This window comes from Taeniopygia guttata, chromosome 3, assembly GCF_048771995.1.
Source record: "Taeniopygia guttata chromosome 3, bTaeGut7.mat, whole genome shotgun sequence".
Taxonomy (NCBI): domain Eukaryota; kingdom Metazoa; phylum Chordata; class Aves; order Passeriformes; family Estrildidae; genus Taeniopygia; species Taeniopygia guttata.
In genome coordinates, this window is record NC_133027.1 from 27184554 (window position 1) to 27204671 (window position 20118).

At 36.4% G+C, this 20118-nt stretch overlaps 1 protein-coding gene and 1 long non-coding RNA gene across 19 annotated transcripts in view; both read right to left on the reverse strand.

The window, feature by feature from the left end:
- The window catches only part of LOC140683662 (uncharacterized), a 55108-nt gene extending 34994 nt beyond the window's left edge, over positions 1-20114 (reverse strand). Inside the window, exon 1 of the long non-coding RNA XR_012054907.1 lies at positions 1-20114. This exon is cut by the window's left edge and continues 20080 nt beyond it. This is a non-coding gene — a long non-coding RNA (uncharacterized lncRNA).
- KHDRBS2 (KH RNA binding domain containing, signal transduction associated 2) overlaps positions 1-20118 on the reverse strand; it is a 459539-nt gene that overhangs the window by 229289 nt on the left and 210132 nt on the right. The gene's annotated exons all lie outside the window — the stretch shown is intronic.

Consider the following 20118-nt stretch of genomic DNA (forward strand, 5'->3'; position numbering starts at 1 on the left):
TAAGTACAAAGGCCAGGAATTATGTCCAATTCCAGTGGATACTTTCCAAATCCCACCGGCCACCTTCACAGAGATTAAAACAAGTAAGCAAACATGTTCTTCCATCATACTTTCTTGTACCAGAGAAATAAATCTCAAGGTCAACCTATGCCAGTTTTAAGTATGTGATTGATGCTATTTTTAATAAAGGCCAGCCTTGCCCAACAATTTGTAGGATAGTGGCAACAGATAGTACTACAGTTTGAGCCCAAGAGGAATCAAATTTTTCAAGAATCTGGTATGTTTTGAGAGAGAACTAGATCTGGCTACTCAAAATAGTCATGCCCAAATAGGTTTAAGTAAATGGATAGTCTAAACCCTTGCCTGGTGACAAGTCAGAAAGTGAGCATCTCATTCCTGTTAGCATCATAGGTCATAATCTCACAAGACAGGATATAGGACTAATGGAATTCTTAAAATTCGACAGGATATAGGACTAATAGAAAAAAGAATGGCCTACTAAAATATTTCAGGAAAATAATCCAAAATTTCTGAAGCTGAATATACATTTATTTGCTAGTAACTTAAAATGCTGTCCTCAGCCCAAAAGGTATGTCTCCAGAGGAAGAATTTCATAGTGTTTCTAACAACAGAAATGTATATCACATAAAATGTGAAGGTTTGTTTGTTTAATTCTTGCACTTGGAGAAAACGCAATTTGGGATTTTGCTGGTGTTTACTGATGTGAAATAGAGACAGAGAAAGATGTACAAGCTCCTAATACATCATGGCTTCAATTTTTCAGGCATACAAGACCTAATCCAAGATGTTGGCTGTTACAAGAGTTCCTGCAATGCATTAGGTTGATTGAACCATTCAGCCTCATAAATTCCAGAAATGCATATTCAGAGAAACAGTGACATGTATTATCTGTTGTGAACAACTGACCAGTCTTGTTCAGCCATGAATATGTCTCAGCACAAGTACAGATGGCCAGTTCTGCCCTGGGTTAAGCTATGGGGACAACCATGGGACACACTGCTGGACAGTGCAGACAACTGAAGAAGAGCACACAGTCAGTCCTGACCTCTGTGCTGACTGACAAAGCAGCAATGCAAGAAGACACTGCCAAAAACAATGCAGAATGGAAGGGGAGAATCCAATACAATAATAATATCCCCCTTCTTCAGCTATGATTCTCCAGCATGTTAAGTCCTTTGGTGCCCATTGGATTTTATTTGGAATTGAAAGGATGAGGTTTTTCCATGTCTGTAATTTCTCATTTTGCTATACTCCCAGCATCTTCTCTCATGCTCTCCTCTCCTGTCTCTCCTCCACTCCATTACTCTCATTCCCTTTTCTCCTCTTTATGAGTAATCCTCTTCTCTCAGCCCAAGCTAAACAGGGTTTATTGCTTTGTTCTCATTCTCTCAGCCAGGATTTTAATCTCTCTCTGTTTCACTGAGACATGTTATTCCACTGCTTTAAGTACTTCTGTCTTTCCTTAGACTGCATTCTTTTATTTCAATACCATCTTTACAGTTTTCTTTGAAAATTCAAGTTTGCTGTCTGTTTGCTTTCATCACCTGCTTTTTATCTTTTTTTTTATTACTTCCTCACATCTCTTTTCCCTTTTTGCTACAAGTTTCATTGAGGTTCTTCTTGCTTTCTAAATCAGATTTAGTACACTTGTACCAATTCAAATCCAAAATAAAAAAGCTGGTCCACTGCCTACTCAAGATGTATTCCAGCAATTTCATTTTAGATGCTAGAAAATTGTACAATCTGGAGGTTTATTTTATTCTTGCCAATTCTCTTTCAAAGCACTTTAATTATCAGTGAATGTATAATTTGCATGGATGCAAAAACAGTCTGCGATAGTCTTGTAACTGTTCTCTTCCTGGAATATCTATTTGCTACAGTTTTAGGAACCAGAATAATTCTCAGGATAAAACAGTTCTGACTCGCAAACTGGAAAGAGTATCACTCTCAGCATATGTCATTGCTTGCAAGATACAAATACTGCTCTTGTGAAACTAATCTGATGCACTGCATCTGTAAATTTTTTTCCATTCCATTACACTGCAGAAAAGTTTATGCAATCTAATGTGATTTGAAACAACTGCATGATAAGTCTGTATGGAATACTAAATGTTTTGGGAGCAAGTGTTTCTCATATAAATGACCTTTATAATATAAACAAAATACTTTTGCCAATATTACAGAAACATTCCAAAATGACCAACAAACAACCCCCTCCCCCTTTTTTTATTCCTACAGTTTTCCTTTTAATAACTCATTTAGTGGGCTGTTGGGGTATTGACTGAAATAGGAGGCTTAAAGTCTGGGGCAAACCTTGAAAATTCTGGCACCCCAAATCTGAATTCTGATTTCTACTCTTTGTGGAAGATTTCACTCCCCAAAATCTAGCCCCAAATTCTCAATCTTTTCTTTAAAATTTTAAGCACTATTTTCATTGTTCACTTCCTTTAATTTGTTTTCTACTTTATTATGTAATTTAAGCTACAGACAAGCCTTTTACGTAAATTGAAATGGATCTGTTGCACAGATTAAAGATGAATTTTACATTATGTTTCTATTGTTAGTGAGTGTATATTTGTGTATTTTCATACAGAAAAGGATGTAGTTTTGCATCTCGCTGTGGTGCATCTGGGGAAAGGCCCTTTGTTGAATAACTCTGGTGTTGAGATTAACCTACATCAATTCTTGCATTTCAGTGCAAGAAGAAAAAATTCTACAGGAACATTCTGTTAAAATTAGAATCATTATTAATTTGCAACACCTAGCTTTCCTTACTAATGAATTAAATGGTAATCACACTTTCTGAAAAAAAAAAATCTGTGCAATTTAGATTTAAAATATGTGAAAGTTCATAGGACAGGGAGCATTATCTTTAATCAAGAAAAATCACCATTTAAAATATGCGAATAAAGCAACTTTGTGCCTGGTGTTTGATGAACGGATTCCTTTAAAAGACTTTTTGTTAACATTAGCTCCTAAGAGACCTAAAAATCATGTATGTGAGTTGGGTTTTCCTGCTGCAAGATTTTTAGCTCTTGATTGTACCAAAGTTTCAACCAAGTGTCCTTCCAAAAAGAATTCTTTAAGGACTGGACCCAGATACATATCAACAGCAGTGAGCTTTCACCTACTCCTTCCACTTCCAGATCCTGATTCACACTTTCTTAGAATGTACATGTCTTAGTCCAGGCTTTGCTTTTTGATGACTTGATAAATAACGCATAGTAACTACAATACTAATTCTATGGGTTTGGGTAGGTAATTAAGAGAATGCAATATGAGAGATCCCTGTATTTTGGCTATTTTTCTCTTCACTGTGGACTCCTTTGAAACCAACAGCTATTTTTAGAATTTCTTACATGTGTGCTGAAAAAGGCTCATCTGGCAAGATGAATGTGCTTTTTAATCCCACATTCACTGTGACAGTGATGACATACTGCCTACAAACTGCAGCTTGCAGACATAAGTCAGGCATTCAGAAGAGACCTCTGCATTGTATATCTTATATTCCAGTTCTCAAAACTTAGATCAAAGATACCAAAAATGAGATATGCTGAAAAAGGCACCATCTATAAATTGGAGTAGAGTGCTTCTGGTTGACAGCAGAGGAGATGGAACAAAAATTTAAAGAACAGAAAACATGGTGTTGGAGTGTGACCCAATTTTCTGTCTTGCCCTCATCATGAAATGGCTTTTTAGTAAGTCAGCAGTATCAAGAATAAATCCAGGTTCAGAAGATCAAAAGGTTCCGTATCCAGATAGTAGTGTGTTGCATGAATCAGCAATATCTATGGGGGATGACTGCAAGAAAAGCAACCCTTGTATTTTTTCTGTCAGAAATCTATGGTGAAGGAAAGGTTGCATGGCAGCAGTAAGGCTGCAAAGAAAAATACTAAGATACCGAGAGCATTACTTACTGTTTTACCTTTTTCTCTTTTTTTTAATACATATTACAGATACAAATGGATAGTTATTCATATTGTGGTTATTGTCCCCAAAAAGAAAATCTGTGCAGTTTATGTAATACACTTTAAAAATAGTCAGACATTATGCTAATAACTTTAATGTGCAGAGTATATGACTCACAGGAAGTGCAGGTGTGCAGGAAGCACCTCAGTGATCAGACAATATTAGGACAAATTGCTAACAGAGACATGAATATATTTTCATTGCATTCCCACCTACTTCATGGCCAATAACTTTCATTAAAAACCCATCTTTCTCACAATGCAAAGTTCAATAGAATTTATTCTGCAACAACTTCTTGTGGCTTGGTTAAAGACAAACATGTCAGATAGTTTCACACATCCTCTTCATAGACATCAATATACTCTGAATAGGTCTAGTTGAGAACTTAATAGTTTCTGAGCTTCCCCACCCATGTATTCACTGTTCATCTAAGCAGGGTAAGAGAATAGGCCTGAAAAACAGAATAAAATGCCATAATGGGGCCCATCTACACCACTGGTTTGGGAGCAAAATCTGACTAGTGCCACATGAAGTATCTAAGTCATCATTCCTCTGCACACATTAGATCACTCTTTCTCTCTAGAGACAACCTTGAAGCTGCTGATTTTCTTATTCCAAATGCTGACTACACTGAAAATTGTCAAAGACCTACTGATCAGAGGGAGGCTGAAGACTTCTATTATCAAAAAGAACTGAACTTTTAATGAGGAATTAAATTTTTGCAACTTTTAGCATCAACAGACAATTATGTCATGATTTTCATGCAGAGTCTGGTAGTGCACTGTAAACCACAAGTTTACAGTTCCTGAGACAGAACCTCCTCAGGGACCAGTCAGAGATGATGGAGTGAGCTTCAGTATGAAGCTTTCACAACCCAATTTTCTTTCCCTCTTACTGCAGTCGTAACTTACTAATTTCTTTAAACATACACAAATTCTAACTCAGATACAGCTAATTTAAATTATCTTCATCCTTAACAGAACAAAGGGCTTCTATCTAAAAGAACCAGGCTCATTTAATATGCTTAATTATGGTGCTCAGTCCCTAAACTAATGACATTAAGAACCAACTTAACACTAGAGAAAATTCCTACACACAATGGAAACTCTTTCAGTTTGTGTCTCATATTTGTAAACTAGATAATCAACTTTGTAATCTTAGATAAACACAAATAAAATCATAGCACTTCAGAATGGAGATAGTTGGAATACTCTAGTTTCCTATATCTTAGTAAAATATATTGTGAATGTTTTAATATCTCATTAAATAACTTAGATTCAGCATCCCATTTATTTTCCAAGCTCTTTATGGGCATTTTTCAGTTCCTATTTACTGTCAAAAGGATCTGATACAATATTTCAGTCTAGATTAGTACCTGTAGTATCCTACAATTTCTAGTTTAATAGGATTATTAGTCTTACACCTAAAGCACGACGTTCCAAACCATGACACCTGTTATTGTTAAACAAAGAAATTACAGACATGTTCTGAAATGACCATCACTATGAGACTGGCTCAGTTATCTCCAAGGGATGACTTTATTGCTTTGAGAACTAGACAGATTGTTATGTCCTGAACTTCATGCAGGGAATGGTATTGTGGCTGTAAATCACAAAGGCAACTCAGACAGTGGCCAGCATCCTTTAGAATAATCTTTACATTCCTGTTTTGTTCAATAAGCCTCTTAGTTGAAAGATTACCCATGGTGAGTTTTTTTCAGGACTGGTAAAGGATGGCTCCCGTGTCTTTGACAGCTGCTTAATAAAATTTAAACAAGGCTTTTTGTTAGGCATTTATCTGTAGTTGTACTCCTCCAAGGACTATAAAGGGCAAGCAACTCAAATCCAAAGTCAATTTGTCTTTCGTGATTGGCTTTAGGCACATTTATAGCTAAACTGCTACTCTAAAATCATGGAAGACCCTGTATCAATTAAAATAAATAAATCAAGTCATCACAGCTGGATTGGACTAACATATCAGCAATTATTACATTTTCTGCTTTGTCTGACAGAGATACCCTGCCCTTGTTGACTGACTCTGCTCCAAAATCTTGTTGAAAGAGCATGTTGCTAGGACAAGTCCTTTTCTGCTTGGCACACATTGAAATGTTACTTTGAAGTTTACAGCTTCTATTGCAGCCTCAGCACGTGTGCAGTGAAAGAGATCCCCCCTTCTCTTAACTTCCAGGTACCTACCAGAGTAACATCAGCAACATCTTGGAGCTTCATCCCACAATCTCTCTAATTCCATCCTTGGAAAAAATGTATATGCTCCACAGTAACTTCTTAGTGATTGCAACAGGCTTGAAAATTGTTACTGCTACTCTCAGATGTTAAGGTTTTTAAGCTTATTGCTGAGAAGAATAAGATGACATAGCAACATTTTCGATCATTTGCTGGGTGGCCCAACTTAGGAGTATCTCAGGGTACCAAAGCCTGCATCAGCCCACTCAGCAGTAATTTTCTTGGAAATAGCTAAAAATACAACTGTTCAACTAAAAATACAATTCACTTTTCTTATTTTTTTCGGAATAGCCACTTTGGATTAACAGTGATTCATTTACAGATTTTTTTTTTTCCTTATTACATTGTTTACACCTCTGAACTCCTCTCAGGAGATGAAATCAGATTTACACGACCCACCTGCCAATATAGAATGTGACTATCACTATCTCCAAGATTCAGATAGACAGTATATACAAATACAGTCTTAAGCAGTCTGATGATTAAACCCTGAGAATCCTGCTAGTTTTGTTAATTTGTTTTTCATTTTCTTTACCTCTATATTCTCTTCCTCTCAGTGGATGAACTATGCTACAGCAATATTTGCTTTCTTTTCAGATTTTTTTTATAATAACTTTCTGAATATTTTGTCCTTAATAAGGAAACTATAAAGCAATCACAAAATTATAGGCTGCATCAGGCAGATGTCAAGAAATAAATAAGCATTAGGTTCATAGTGCTCTGAACTTAGAATCAAACTATATACTTGGATTTTTCATTTTATTTTTCTATGAAGGTCAGCAAATCTAAGAACAGTTCAAGAATACAACCTGCAATAATGAAACTTACAGTGTAAAATTAACCAGCACTTTTAGAAGAGCTAAAGTCTTCTTTACAAAACAAATTATTACATCAGGAGGCACCATTTTGAGAGGATGGAAAATACATGAAAAATTCTTAAAGGCAATGTCCTCCCCAAAATGATGTTCCAGTTTTATATCATAGCTACTCAACACCTAAGTCATACAAATTTGTACACTCATACCTACTGTGGCAACACAGATACAAAGCTCAAAAGGTAATTGTTCAATGAGATTATCCCCCAAATATGGAGGGAAATGCCTCATGTTACTTAAGCTGGGAAGTTTATTTTAAGAGCTTTCAGCTTTCATTAATTATTTCTGCTCTACAGAATGTTAAACAGTTTCTCAGACTTTATTCAGTGACCTCTTTGCTTATCCTCAAATATTCTGATCAAGTATGGATGAGCTGGCATTTTCCAGAGTGGAAAACATTCTTTGTACCAATTCCCTTCCTCCAACACAAACAACAAATGTCTATGTACTCTACACAACTACTGAAATCCTGAGGAAAGAAAGTATGGCCTCTAAAAAAGCAGGGCCTTTCTTTCAAAACAGAATTTTATCTCAACATCCCCTTTCAACAAAGGACTATCAAAACAGTATTGTCTCTTTGCCACAGTGTAGTCCACCTTCCTCTTAGAAAAGTCATAGATTTTTTCAAAATAGGTAAGTAGGATTTCTTTAAAAAAAGCTAAAATAATTTTTCCCCCTCCCCTGTAAGTTTTCTACAAAATGAGTAGCATATAAAAAGAATCTCAGTTATTTAGAATTTAAATCCTCTGTTCAGGAATAATTTAAGGACTTAGAAACCTACTTTGTTTGCAAATTTTGCGTAATTCAGGATCTTTTTTTGGATCAAGGATCAAATTTTGGATCCAGGATCAAATTTCTGGATCCTGGATAAACAAAGGAAACATACAGGAATTGGATACATCCAAGATAAATACACTTTCTTGAAAGATATAGAGAAAAACTTAGAGAATCAAGAATGGTACCCACAGTGCTGTACTGTTTAGTATCCTTTAGCTGTTCTCTTGGAAAGGATGACAACAGAACATTGAATGACCCTTGATCCTTACCACTTAGGTGCCCTTGTTTGGCTTTCAGGAAGCCAAGTCTTGCTCCCTCCTGCTCCCAGAACTGAGCCTGCTGTAGTGGAGAGTATGAATATTATTTCTGTAGATATTCTGCAAGTGCTTGAATATTTTGAAAATAATCTAGAAGACTAGAATAAAGGTATTCCCTTCACTTTTTTTTTTTTTTTTTTTTAATCCAGGATTTCATTCATCCAAGATGTGAGACACTGACTTGCAGAGTTTTTCCATTACTTCATTCCTGATTCTCCCAACTCAGGTGGATACCCCTGGACTGCAAAGTATTCTGCCCAAGGAAAACACTCACCTTGATACTGCACTGTTCATGCAAACAGAAACAGTTCACATAATGAAAGGGGTATCAAGCATTGCCTGGGCTGCACAGGGAAGTGGCCAAGTCAGTGTCCCTGAAAGAAACAGCTGATAATGGCACTCAGTGCTATGATTTCATTGACCAGGTGGTGTTTGGTCAAAGATTGCTTTCGATGATCCTGGATGTCATCTTTTCCAACCTTAATGATTCTATGATTTTAAGCACTGATTCAGCCATACAGTTCCTGGGTACAGCTACAAATGTAGTAACCTCACTTGTAAATATACATCACAACTATACACAGTAGGACTATGCAAATACAAGACACATCACTTGCATGGGAGATTTTTTACCCCTTAGAAAATAACAATTGGAACCCGAGTGAAATGAATAAAACTCTACAAAAATTACCTTTTTTTCTCCTGCTTTTGCTATGCTTAGCACACTCAAGCCACTTTTGTTGCTTTTACAAAAATGACAACATGTAATAGGCACCTCAAGAGTAATAAATTAGAAAAACTCCAAATGGCTTTTTGGATTTATTTGTTTAGGGTGTTTGCATGAAAGGTGGCCTTGCGAAAAAGTAAAATGGCTGTTCAAGGAAAGTGAAAAATGACCAAAGTTTTGCTGCTTCTAATTTATTTGATAGATGCACTCAGGTTCAACAACTGCATTTCAGTGATTCTCTGTTTTTTTTCTTATTTTTATTTTTCTCGTTCTCTGAGCTGCAGTGTCCACACTTAAATTTGGTAAAATTTAACTAGCAATGAAACACAGATACCTTCTGCATCTCCCTTACAGCCTGATTTACATAAACTTAATTTCCCTGCATTTGTTTATATTTTTTCTTTATTTGCATATCATCTATTAAATGGTGCAGTTCTGCCAAAATACTTGTAAATCCCAATTTCCAAAACTAATTTTCATTTATAAACTCTTATTATTTCATTGTTATTTATAGCTAAATAAAACTAAAATAACCTGTTAAGTTTTCACATATTAACAATTTTGTCAAGAAAAGCAAAGCAAATCAAGACTAATTCAGAATTTTTTTTTCAAACAGGTAATACAAAGGGAATTATCTATTCTTAAAATAAGATTTGTTTCAAAAGAAAGAAGCATGCATCATAATTCTGCATGTCAGTTAAATTGTGCAAGCAGTATTTGTCCAAAAAGTAAAATGACTGATGGCAACTGGTTGCTAAAATAGAAAGAAATACAGTTTGAATTCCAATATATTTTCTTTTAAATACATTATTTTTTTCAGAAAACTTCCTGCTGCAGCATGTGTGAGGATTGGTATACACATGCAAATTCCTAATAGAGACAAGTTCATGGGTTACATGAAATAATAGAGATCAACCTTGAGTAAAATGGTGAAGCATCAGACTTGGACAATTTATTTTTACAGTACCCAAATATTCAGTGTTCAAATGTATACCTGCTTGTTTTGCAGTTTAGTCGTCAGCAAGATTAGTAAGTATTGTACATAATATAATTTTTTGAGGTTTTCTGTGTAAAAAAATAAAGGACCTGAGAAAAGGAACTGGGAAAAGTAGCATGATTCTAATACATAGTAGAAGAAACTAAAATATGAAAATAAATATTAAAATACTTCAGTATAGTACATTATTTTATATATTTGCCCCAAATAAGATTCACTTTTGGTATATCTAGTTTGATTCTTTTTCTTTTCACTTTAGCTTTCTAAAAATTTGGATGTCAAAAGCTGCAAGGCTGAACAGTTAGAGACAATTATAAGGGACTGGAAAATCCAAATAAACGATAACACAATATGGAGTTTCTAACCTTTAGGCTTCTGTGTCCCCATTTAGACTCAAATAATTTGCATCTGACAGACAGTGGGTGATCAGAAGAATTCACGTTAGTATATTATCTAATGGTTTATTATTATCTTCATTACAGAACCTCACTAACTGGCCCAGGAGTTGGAGGATAGTATATGAACACCAAAGGTACAACTCAAGAACCTTTTCAGGAACTTATACATAATGTTATGTACTTGCACAGATGTACTAATTTTAAAAAATATTTAAATGTGGTTTGATGTTATTGCACAAAGTAGCACAGGGTCATGCTTGGGTCCCTGTGTTCTTAGGATCCTGCTATATATGAAGCACTTATTAATATAATTTCACTGAATAAAGCCCCACTGCACTCTTATGATTTCAGATGTGGCACTCCACAGATTTTTACACCATAACAAGAGCTACAAAACAACAGCAGTTATCTAGGAGGAACAGCACTTACAGTGATTGTAAAAGCTATTAAAATACAGGCAACCATAATTTCATAATGAAAAACCAGGTCTGTATGGAGAAAGAACATTTTTCATCTCTAGTCTTTTACTTTATTGTCCTGGAGCTTTTATACTGCATCTCCCTCTTCTAGTGATTGCTGCACTCTCTAAGAGTCCTGTAGGTCAAACTCAAGGTACTGTGTTTCATAACAAAATCAATTTTCACAATGTTTTTGCTTCCGTTTTAAGAGGCACACTAAGTCTGCACCTTTGATAAAATACAACAGATCAAATTGTTTAAAAATGAGCGTATTTGAGAACTACATTGGTCTACCTATATGACAGAGGTATTCCTACAAATATTCCAGTCACTTTAATACCATCATTGCTAAACCAAAGGAAGAGTGTCCTTCATCCAGTCCATCTGATTGCACAAGTAAAACTACTCTTTTAACTTACTCCTTTAGGATACTTGCTAGTACTTTTTTTCTTTCCTATATTTACATTTCTTTCCCCAAATTGTACTGTTGTTGGAAAAGAAAATTAATGCTTTAATTTTTATGTTGCTGATCCTTCAGCTGATTCCTTACACAGCTCCTCATGCATGTGGCTTGCTGCAGAGAAGCTCTGTGCAGCAGCTACGTGTTATTAACAGATGGGCTGGAAGAGATGGACCATGTTTTTCTGTGATGTAGCTACAGATAACATACATACATACATACATATATATATATATATATATATATATATATATATATATATATGTATGTATGTGTGTGTGTGTGTGTGTGTGTGTGTGTGTGTGTGTATATATGTATATATGTATGTATGTATGTATCAGAGTGTAAGCACATATCTTTATACTGATAAAAAGATTTACTGGAAATACTAAGAGATTTGGAGAGTCAGACCTCCTCCTTCCAAAAGCAGCAGGTAACAGGACACTCACATGATGCTGCTGGGGAAGAAGCTGCAGGGTTATCAGCAGATATCCTGAGTTCCAGGCACAGCTTTAGTCAGCTTTGTCTATAACAATATCCACTCAGAGTATTTACATATATTCCTAGATCTATGAAAATAAATGCTCACATATATACTTGAGCCTTCCTTCAATACCCAGAAAGAGCAGGCATATTGCCTGGGACGTGCTCCTGTGTCATTCCATGAGATAATACATCTACCACAAACCTTCTTCTTTCTATGTATAACTGAAATTCAGAGCTGCAAATGAAATGAACACAATAAGGGAAAAAAAGATACAGGCATACAAGGCTTCTGCTTGGGCCTTTAATTTTATCAGATACATTTCCTATTCTTCCATTTTCCTGAGTAAGCAATAAGTGTATGGATATAGGCGACTGGCTAGAAGACCCATTAGCCAGTGAATGAAACTGAACTGTGGTCTGTAATGTTTATATTTTATTTTAAGTGCAGTTGCTAAAAATGTATCTCTACAGTTTCATGCAAAGGATTTTTGCAAGATGACAATACCACGAAGGTATCAAACAAAATAACAGATGAATTCTGATGAAAGCTCTTGCAACGGGAAGTGGTTTTTAAATACATGGCCCTAAAATTCCAGTAAAACTCAAATACTATTTTGGAAAAACACATGTTGTTTTCAATTAAGTTTTCAATTAACATGAAACAGTTCCTAAACTGTGCATTTTACTACATTAATCAAACTCAAATTTTAGCTACCATGCAAATTCTTAATAAATAATACATAAACTAGAAGTTATCTGTCATCTGTACAGGGAGTCTATTGATATAAAAGGCACTCTGTATATCTACTTTAATAAAAAGTTACTAATTTGAGTTCACCAAAGGCTAGACTGAAAAGCACAAGAGGCATGCTGAAGGCAATGTTGGTGCGCTAATGTTAAGTGCCATGGCGTCTTACTCTGCAGAGCCCTTCCCTAAAACAGAGCTCAAAGCTTCTGGAGTTGTCTGGCACAGCTGAAGTCTCTGCACTTACTGAGTGCAGATGTGTCTGTCTCCCTGGAAACTGATGAACCTTGAAATCCAAAATTGTTTAGCTTTTTAGTACCTCAGTGGACTACATCTGGTTAAGTAACTTTGAGAATTGAAAGAAAAAATCCAAGGCTTCCTTCTAACTGAGCTGAATTCACATAGTAACTGAACTCTCAATATTTCTAATTAATTTAGACTTGTCCCAAGTCTTGAAGAGCAATTCTTTAGGTTTGTATAAGTTGGTTTAAAAAAAACCCCAAACCCCCTATTTTTTGCTTTGCAGTCTGTTTGAAAAGGATAACACGGGTGGAGATACAGTCAACTGATATTGCTTAACCTGCAAATGGCTGTAGAGTTATTTTGTACCAATCTAGACTGTTCTCCAGCAAATAAATGAGTGACAAGTTGTGACTGAGATAAGTGACAGCAGGTATGTATTTTTGGTAACAGGCTCCTGAACAATCACATTCTTCAATGATCAAACGGTGCATTGCATGGCGCAGACAAATTTGGCTCTGTGAATAACACTGCATGTATTTTTTATGCAGGATCTTATGAATACAACCGCATACACTATGAATATTTAAGGACCATATGCGGGCTGGATCATCAATTGAGAGATGCCCTTCACTGAGATCTCTATATAACAAATATAAATATTTATTACATCGTACTTGTAATAACATCACTTGTAATACTAAAACATGTACAGCTGCATCAGCATTTTCTTTTATATTCTGTCTAGCATAGAAAATAATGCTCATCTGAAAACTTGGTAACTAATGTCAAGGAGAGAATTATTTCTGCCAGGTAAGGACAGCATGAAGGGGATGACAGAAGAACTTATCCTCCACAAAAAATATTTCTGCAACATTAATAAATAGATGTAAGAGTTTTATGTATTTTACTAGTGAAGTCTGTTGAATAACTGTGATTAAGACAAACAAATCAAAACAAATAAATTCAAATCAAGAAAATAATAAAGTCTGATTTAGACCACATTATTGATATGTGAGAAATTTACAGCAGTGATGAGTCTGAAAGCAGTATTCACTTTAGTACTGCACTGCTCTCAGGACAATTCTTCTGGTCTCATGAGGCAAGCCTTTTTTACTCAGTCTAAGATTTCTATGAATAAGATACAAACTTCAGTTTGCACAGGTAAGCAAAAAACTCTAGACTTGCATGTTACCAGACACTAAAGATTTAGTGCTGGCTGTGGATTCTGCCCTTAGAAAAGCATTAAAAACTTGCCATTACTTTAACTCGGTATTTATGTTGCTGGATTTTTCCACAATAATTATATTTATGCTTTTCATGGACAATATTATCTAAAATCTGAATAAATCCACTATACCTTCATCTCACAACATCCTTCTAAACCTCAGTAGGGTCCTTCAGATAATATAAATATTATCCTGTTCATTGCTATTGTACTAAAAAGAAAATTTGATTTTTCAAGTCACAGCAGATACAAGCTGAATAGAGCTTAGCATTTTTTCTAAGTGCCTTGGGCATAAATAGCTAATCAATCATATTTAATCAATATGTTGTTCAGCCATGCAGATTCCCATGTCTATAATTCCAGCTTTATTCAAATGATCTTTAGACTCAGTACATTCTTCATTGATTTTTTTTTTCTCACCCAGAAAAGGCATACAAATAGATAAGTGCTACATACTAAAATTTGTAAATACCAGTTTAGAAAACAAAAAGAAAGTAATCCCTGTTACCTATTTTTATATTCAATAAATTTCACTATTTTAAGGTTTCGAACAACCTTAAAAGTCTTCTTAGTTGTCCAGGCCTCACTCTCATTAACAATGTCCTACTGTGATTATAGGAATGGGCTTCAAAATATAAATTGCTCACTTTAACATATTTATTATAGCAGTGGTACAGGAGAAAACATGCCATGAATAGGAAGTTTAGGTCTTTATATACAGTTTGCATCTACATCCAAGAATGTCAGAAAGAATGAAATTAAAAGCACGAAGAATTCCCATTTAAATTATTAACCAAAGCCTCCATAACCACAATTTTGTAGATTGCAGTCACGTGTAAGTGCTGATTATTCTTTTTAAAATCTTAAAGTGTGACAAAATGCCTCTTATTGTTAGTCTTTTCATTATCTACGTTGGCACTGAATAAGCATGAGCATAGCTGTTTCAGTTTGTTTGAAAACTATTGAAAAAAGTAAATAACCATTGATCTTTGAATACACAGTTGGATGTGGCATTTGCTGTCATACTAAATAATTTGAAATGAAAGGAAGAACCACATGACATTAAAAGCACAATCTATCTTATTGTGTGGTTCTTTTCCAGTGACTTTGTAAAAGCGCTACTCTCCACTTATTTCAGAGGATAACAAGAATCTGTGTCTGGCTGGTTTGATCAGTGAACTGAGAGGCGAGAGAGAATATTTGCATTTAAAATTGCTCTTTAATCTGGCTGTCCTAGACCTAGGAGCTGTACCAGCTTCACAGTGTCTTGACAGACTGGCCTATTCCTTGCAAACAAATTATATATTTGTTTGTAAAAGCAAAAAGCTCATCTAAGTATTCATATTATGATGAGTAGTGGCTTTCTGAGCAAAAGTCCTTTTTTTTATCCAAGAGTGAAAATGCAAGTAGAGGTAAAATACAAAAGCAATGTGCATTTTAGTCCCAAATGTATTCCGTTTTGGTAATTCTTTCCATCTGGTGTAACGGAACAAGTGATAAGTCACTTCAAAACTCACATCAGACCTCCAAGCAAGGCTCACCATAGCTTCTAAAAAAATGTAAAGAAAAATATCACTGGACAGTTCATTACTAGCTTCTGATTCAGAAGGAAAAAATACAGATCCACAGACAAATGCCCTCCGAAACAGGATCAGAAAGCAACAGTAATTTTGGCTTAGATTTGGATTAAGCACCCTTCCAATTTTTAGCTTTAATCTTGAGTGGAAAAGTCCGGATGCTCAGATCAAAATATACTGCACAGAACACTGCCTTTGCCCAGTCAAGTTGCTCTACAAGTGTTGAAGGCCAGGTTAGATGGGGATTTGAGCAACCTGGTCTAGAAAGGTGACCCTGCCCATGGCATGGCGTTTGGAACTAGATGATCTGTAAGGTGCCTTCCAACTCAAACTACTCTAAAATTCTCTGATTCTATTATTTATTGCCTCAATAGTAGCAGACCTACTCAAGTACTCTTCATTCTGTATAAATCATGAATCTCAATCTGTCATGCCTATTGCCCGTTTCACAAGTTGTCAACAAGACCTTAGCCTTTAGAGGACCCTCAGGTCCTAGACAGAGCTGCTGTGCAGCAGGTCGGCCCCCAGCCTGTGCTGGTGCCTGGCATTATTCTTCCTCAGGTGCAGGATCCTGCATTTGTCTCTGCTGAGTTTCAGAAAGATCTCTGCCCATCTCTCCAGCCTGCCAAGGTACCCCTGAAGGGCTGCACAGCCCTCTGGGGTGTCAGCCACTCCTCCCAACTTTGTGTCATTAGTGAACTTGCAGAGGAGGCCTCTGGTCCTTCATCCAAATCTCTGAAGAATACCTTAAACAATACTGAGCTCAATACTGAACCTTGGCAGACACCACCAGTGACAGGCCTCCAACTAGACCCTGTGCCACTGATCACAGACCTCTGGGGTCTGCCATTCAGCCAGTGCTCAATCCACCCCCCTGTCTACCCATGTAATTGTTCTGTTGTGTTTGTGTGGCTGACTGGACAACTTTTGGCAGTGGGGGAGGGGGCTACAGGGGTGGCTTCTGTGAGAAGATTCCAGAAGACTTTCCCATGTTCATCAGAGCCAATGACAGCCAGCTCCAGAACAGAACCAGCAATGGAAAACTCTGGGCCAACCAGAGTTGATAATAACCCCCCTGCGATAACATATTTAAAAAGAAGAAGAAAAAAAAAAAAGCTACTGCTCAGATGTAATTGTGGCCAGAGAAGAGTGGGGGTGGGGTGAGATCCACCTGCAGCCCATGGAGGAGCCCCACACTGGAATAGGTGGATGCCTGAAAGGAGACCCCATGGGAGACCTGTGCCAGAGCAGGCTCCTGGCAGGAATCTGCAGACCTGTGGAGAGAGGATCCCATGCTGGAGCAGGTGTAGAACTCCTTCCTCTGAGCAGCAGCAGAAACAACCTGAGATGAACTGACTGTAACCCCTATTCCCTGTCTCCCTGTGCCTGGGGAGGCCACAGAGCTGGGAAGGAGATGGGGGCACTGGAGGGGAGATGTTCTTTAGGTCTTATTTTGCTTCTCATTATCTTCTGATTTTGTTGGTAATAAATTCAACTAACATCCCCAAACTGAGTCTGTTTTGCCCTTGATAGTATCACTCACTTTGGTGAGTGATTTCTCTCCCGATTTTCATCTCATCTCATAAACTTTTCATTGTGTTTTCTCTCCCCTGTCCAGTTGCAGAGGGGAGTGACAGAGATGGTTGTGTGGGCGCCTTGCATCCAGCCAGTGCCAACCCACTACAACTATCCTGTCTCAATCTAACAGTTTTCTCACTTTTACGCTTCTTTGTCTCTCCCTGACCTCGCCAGGGACGTGAGCACCTGTGTGTGGCTCAGTCATTGGCTATGGTTAAAACACAACACCAAATCACAAGCCCTGAACCACCCTTCTTAATCCCAGAAACTGTACAGCAGCTGCCACTTACACTCTAATCCAGATTCACACCCAATGAACTGCTTTTAAAGTGAAGAAAGTTCACATAGTAACTATTTTCCCTTTGCATGCATTTTCTAATGTCAGTACCTCTTCTTCTGGTGGGTAAGAAGCTCCTCTAAGATACTATCTAGGCTGTACCCAATATAAAGCAAGTTTCAAAGGCAAGTAAAGAAAAAGGCATGAGGTGAGTCACTCCTCCTTCTTGCTCCAGCCCTCTTTTCTGAAAGTTGTTCCAAATGTTTTTCCCTCTGGCTAGGCCTGATATTCAAAATGTTGCACATGAATATATTCACCACAATGATAGGACTTTACTTTTCTTGAGAAATCTTCAGACATCTGCTTTTATGGATTCTCAGAAAGGCCATCAGGAAACCTCAAAATATTTATATAGTGGATAATCCAAACTTTTAAATGCTTATCCAAACTGATTTGAACAGTTAGATGTTTAAAGGTCAAACAGTCAATACAATCTCTGATTAGTAGTGCTCAGCAAATGGCTAAAGATTTTTTTTCAGGAAATGCTGTCTAAACATTTTTTTAAAAATCTGCTGCAGCCATTTGATTCTATCTCTTGAATTCACTTTCAGAACAACATTCAAGTTACTGTATTTCATTAGAGCAAACAAAAATACAGAATATGGATACTCACAATCACTGACAGTGCATTCATATGTACCACTAATCAAACCAATGGTGCTTACAAATAGTAGGAAAAAAATGGTGTGAAATAACTGTAAACAAAAATTGAAAAATATAAAATCATAAGGAAATTTTAATACACTTGTGGGTTGTTTAGAAGCAGGGACAAAAAAGTGAATTGGATAAATTATTCATTATAAATTAGTTTTTCATCTGTAGGATTAAGGGGGAAAGAACAACAATTACACATGACATTTGTTGCAGGTGCACAAATAGATTCACTTGCTTTTAGTGCCCAACCAAATATATGATTTATTATATGGTCTATTTGGGAAGAAAAACTGTGTTGATTACTTTCTGCAAAAATAAAAATATTTTCCCTAAAACATAATTTGCAATCTTATATGCAGATATGTGACACTGAACTTTTCCTTCTACCAGCATAGCATCAGAGTTCTAGTTATTATCTCAGCCCATAAAATACCAAAATGATATGGATTAAACTTACGAACTTCTATAAAAAACCAAGAAATTTTCATTGCAAACTCATGATAGCAATCTCATATATTCTTAGCTGTGGAATATAGGTGTGTTGAAAGGACACAGGGCATGGAAGGTCTCCAAAAGATGTGAATTTTGACCTATAAGGCAGCATGGTTTTTTGCTGCTATTTAAGGGGAAAAGACCCACAAACACATATGTTTGTTTTTATTGAACTAATGTATCAAAAATTCAACTGACTATTTTAATTGTGTATATGTTTTGTGCTCCTGAGAGTGTGGGCATTTCAAAAATATGGGGAACTAGCTGAACACCTTCCTAACCCTGATAATCCAGCTGCCTCAATTTTTCCCTCATTTTGCTTTCCATATATTTACCATCCAGAAAAAGTGCAAGAAATTCTCTCTAGAAGATTCTTAATACTCTAGGACATTTACTAGTTCTGTAAATGAAAAAAGAAATTACTTCAATTATAATCCTAATCTCACATTACAAGGGTTCTGTATCTGCACAGAAAGGAAGGTCTCATACATTTTGATACTAACAGACAATAATACACTGTCTGTCAAGGATGTGTATACTTAAGAAATTCCATTTCTTAGCAGGACCTTTAGCATGGAAACTGTGTTGAGGTAAATAATACAGGAGTGACTTTCCCCCCCTCCTTCATTCCTGCTGTTGCTCATTTGTGATTCTTAGAATTAACAGAATGTGCATCCCTGATTTGAGGTGGCCGTGATCTAGTCACTACACTACAAATATATATGGTTGAGTGAAGATTTAACAACAAAGAATAATTTCTGATTCATTTACCTTTCTTCTGTTCTAGGAAGACTATTAATTGAATAAAAGTGTATCTTTCCCCGGTGGTAGGATGAGGGAATAGATCAGATGTTCATCTTACTCGTGGACTTGCCATAGCTGGAAAAATTCAGATATCATATTTGATAGCAGTTTCTTCTCTATTTGGATATCTGTTGTTATGGTGATAGTTCCAGCAAGAAACATTAATGAGGATGACTTGAAAGCTTTGATGTGAACAGCACAATTATTTTTAACACCTCATAAGAAAAGGTGACAGTCAGTTAGTATTGCTCCTGGCTAAAGATGAATCAATGCATCAGCTTTCATGAAAACTACCGGAATTTCTATTTGTTATGTATGTGTAACACGGTGTTGAATACAAATATGTAATAAAAAGGATTTAGAACAACAGCATGACTCTCTCTCCATCTCCTCATTTTCTCAAGAAGGATACAAGCTGTTATTCTTAGGAACTTAGTTATAATAAAAACTGATTTTAAGTATATAATACAAATTTTAGAAATCTGTATTGCTCTTTTGTGACACCCCAAGATCTATCCAGCATGACCTCTCCTATCCAAAACGAAGCTGTGAACCAATCTACAAACGCACATGGCCGAGCACAGGCCTGCAGACACACTGCATCACCCAGACTGTTGTTCACCTGCAGGGGCAAAGCGTTAGAGACACAGGAGCTTTTGGCCGACTGTTCCATCTCGGGAGGACCCGAGGTCCATGGCAGAGCCTGGCTCACAGCTGTGACGGAGCCATGTACTT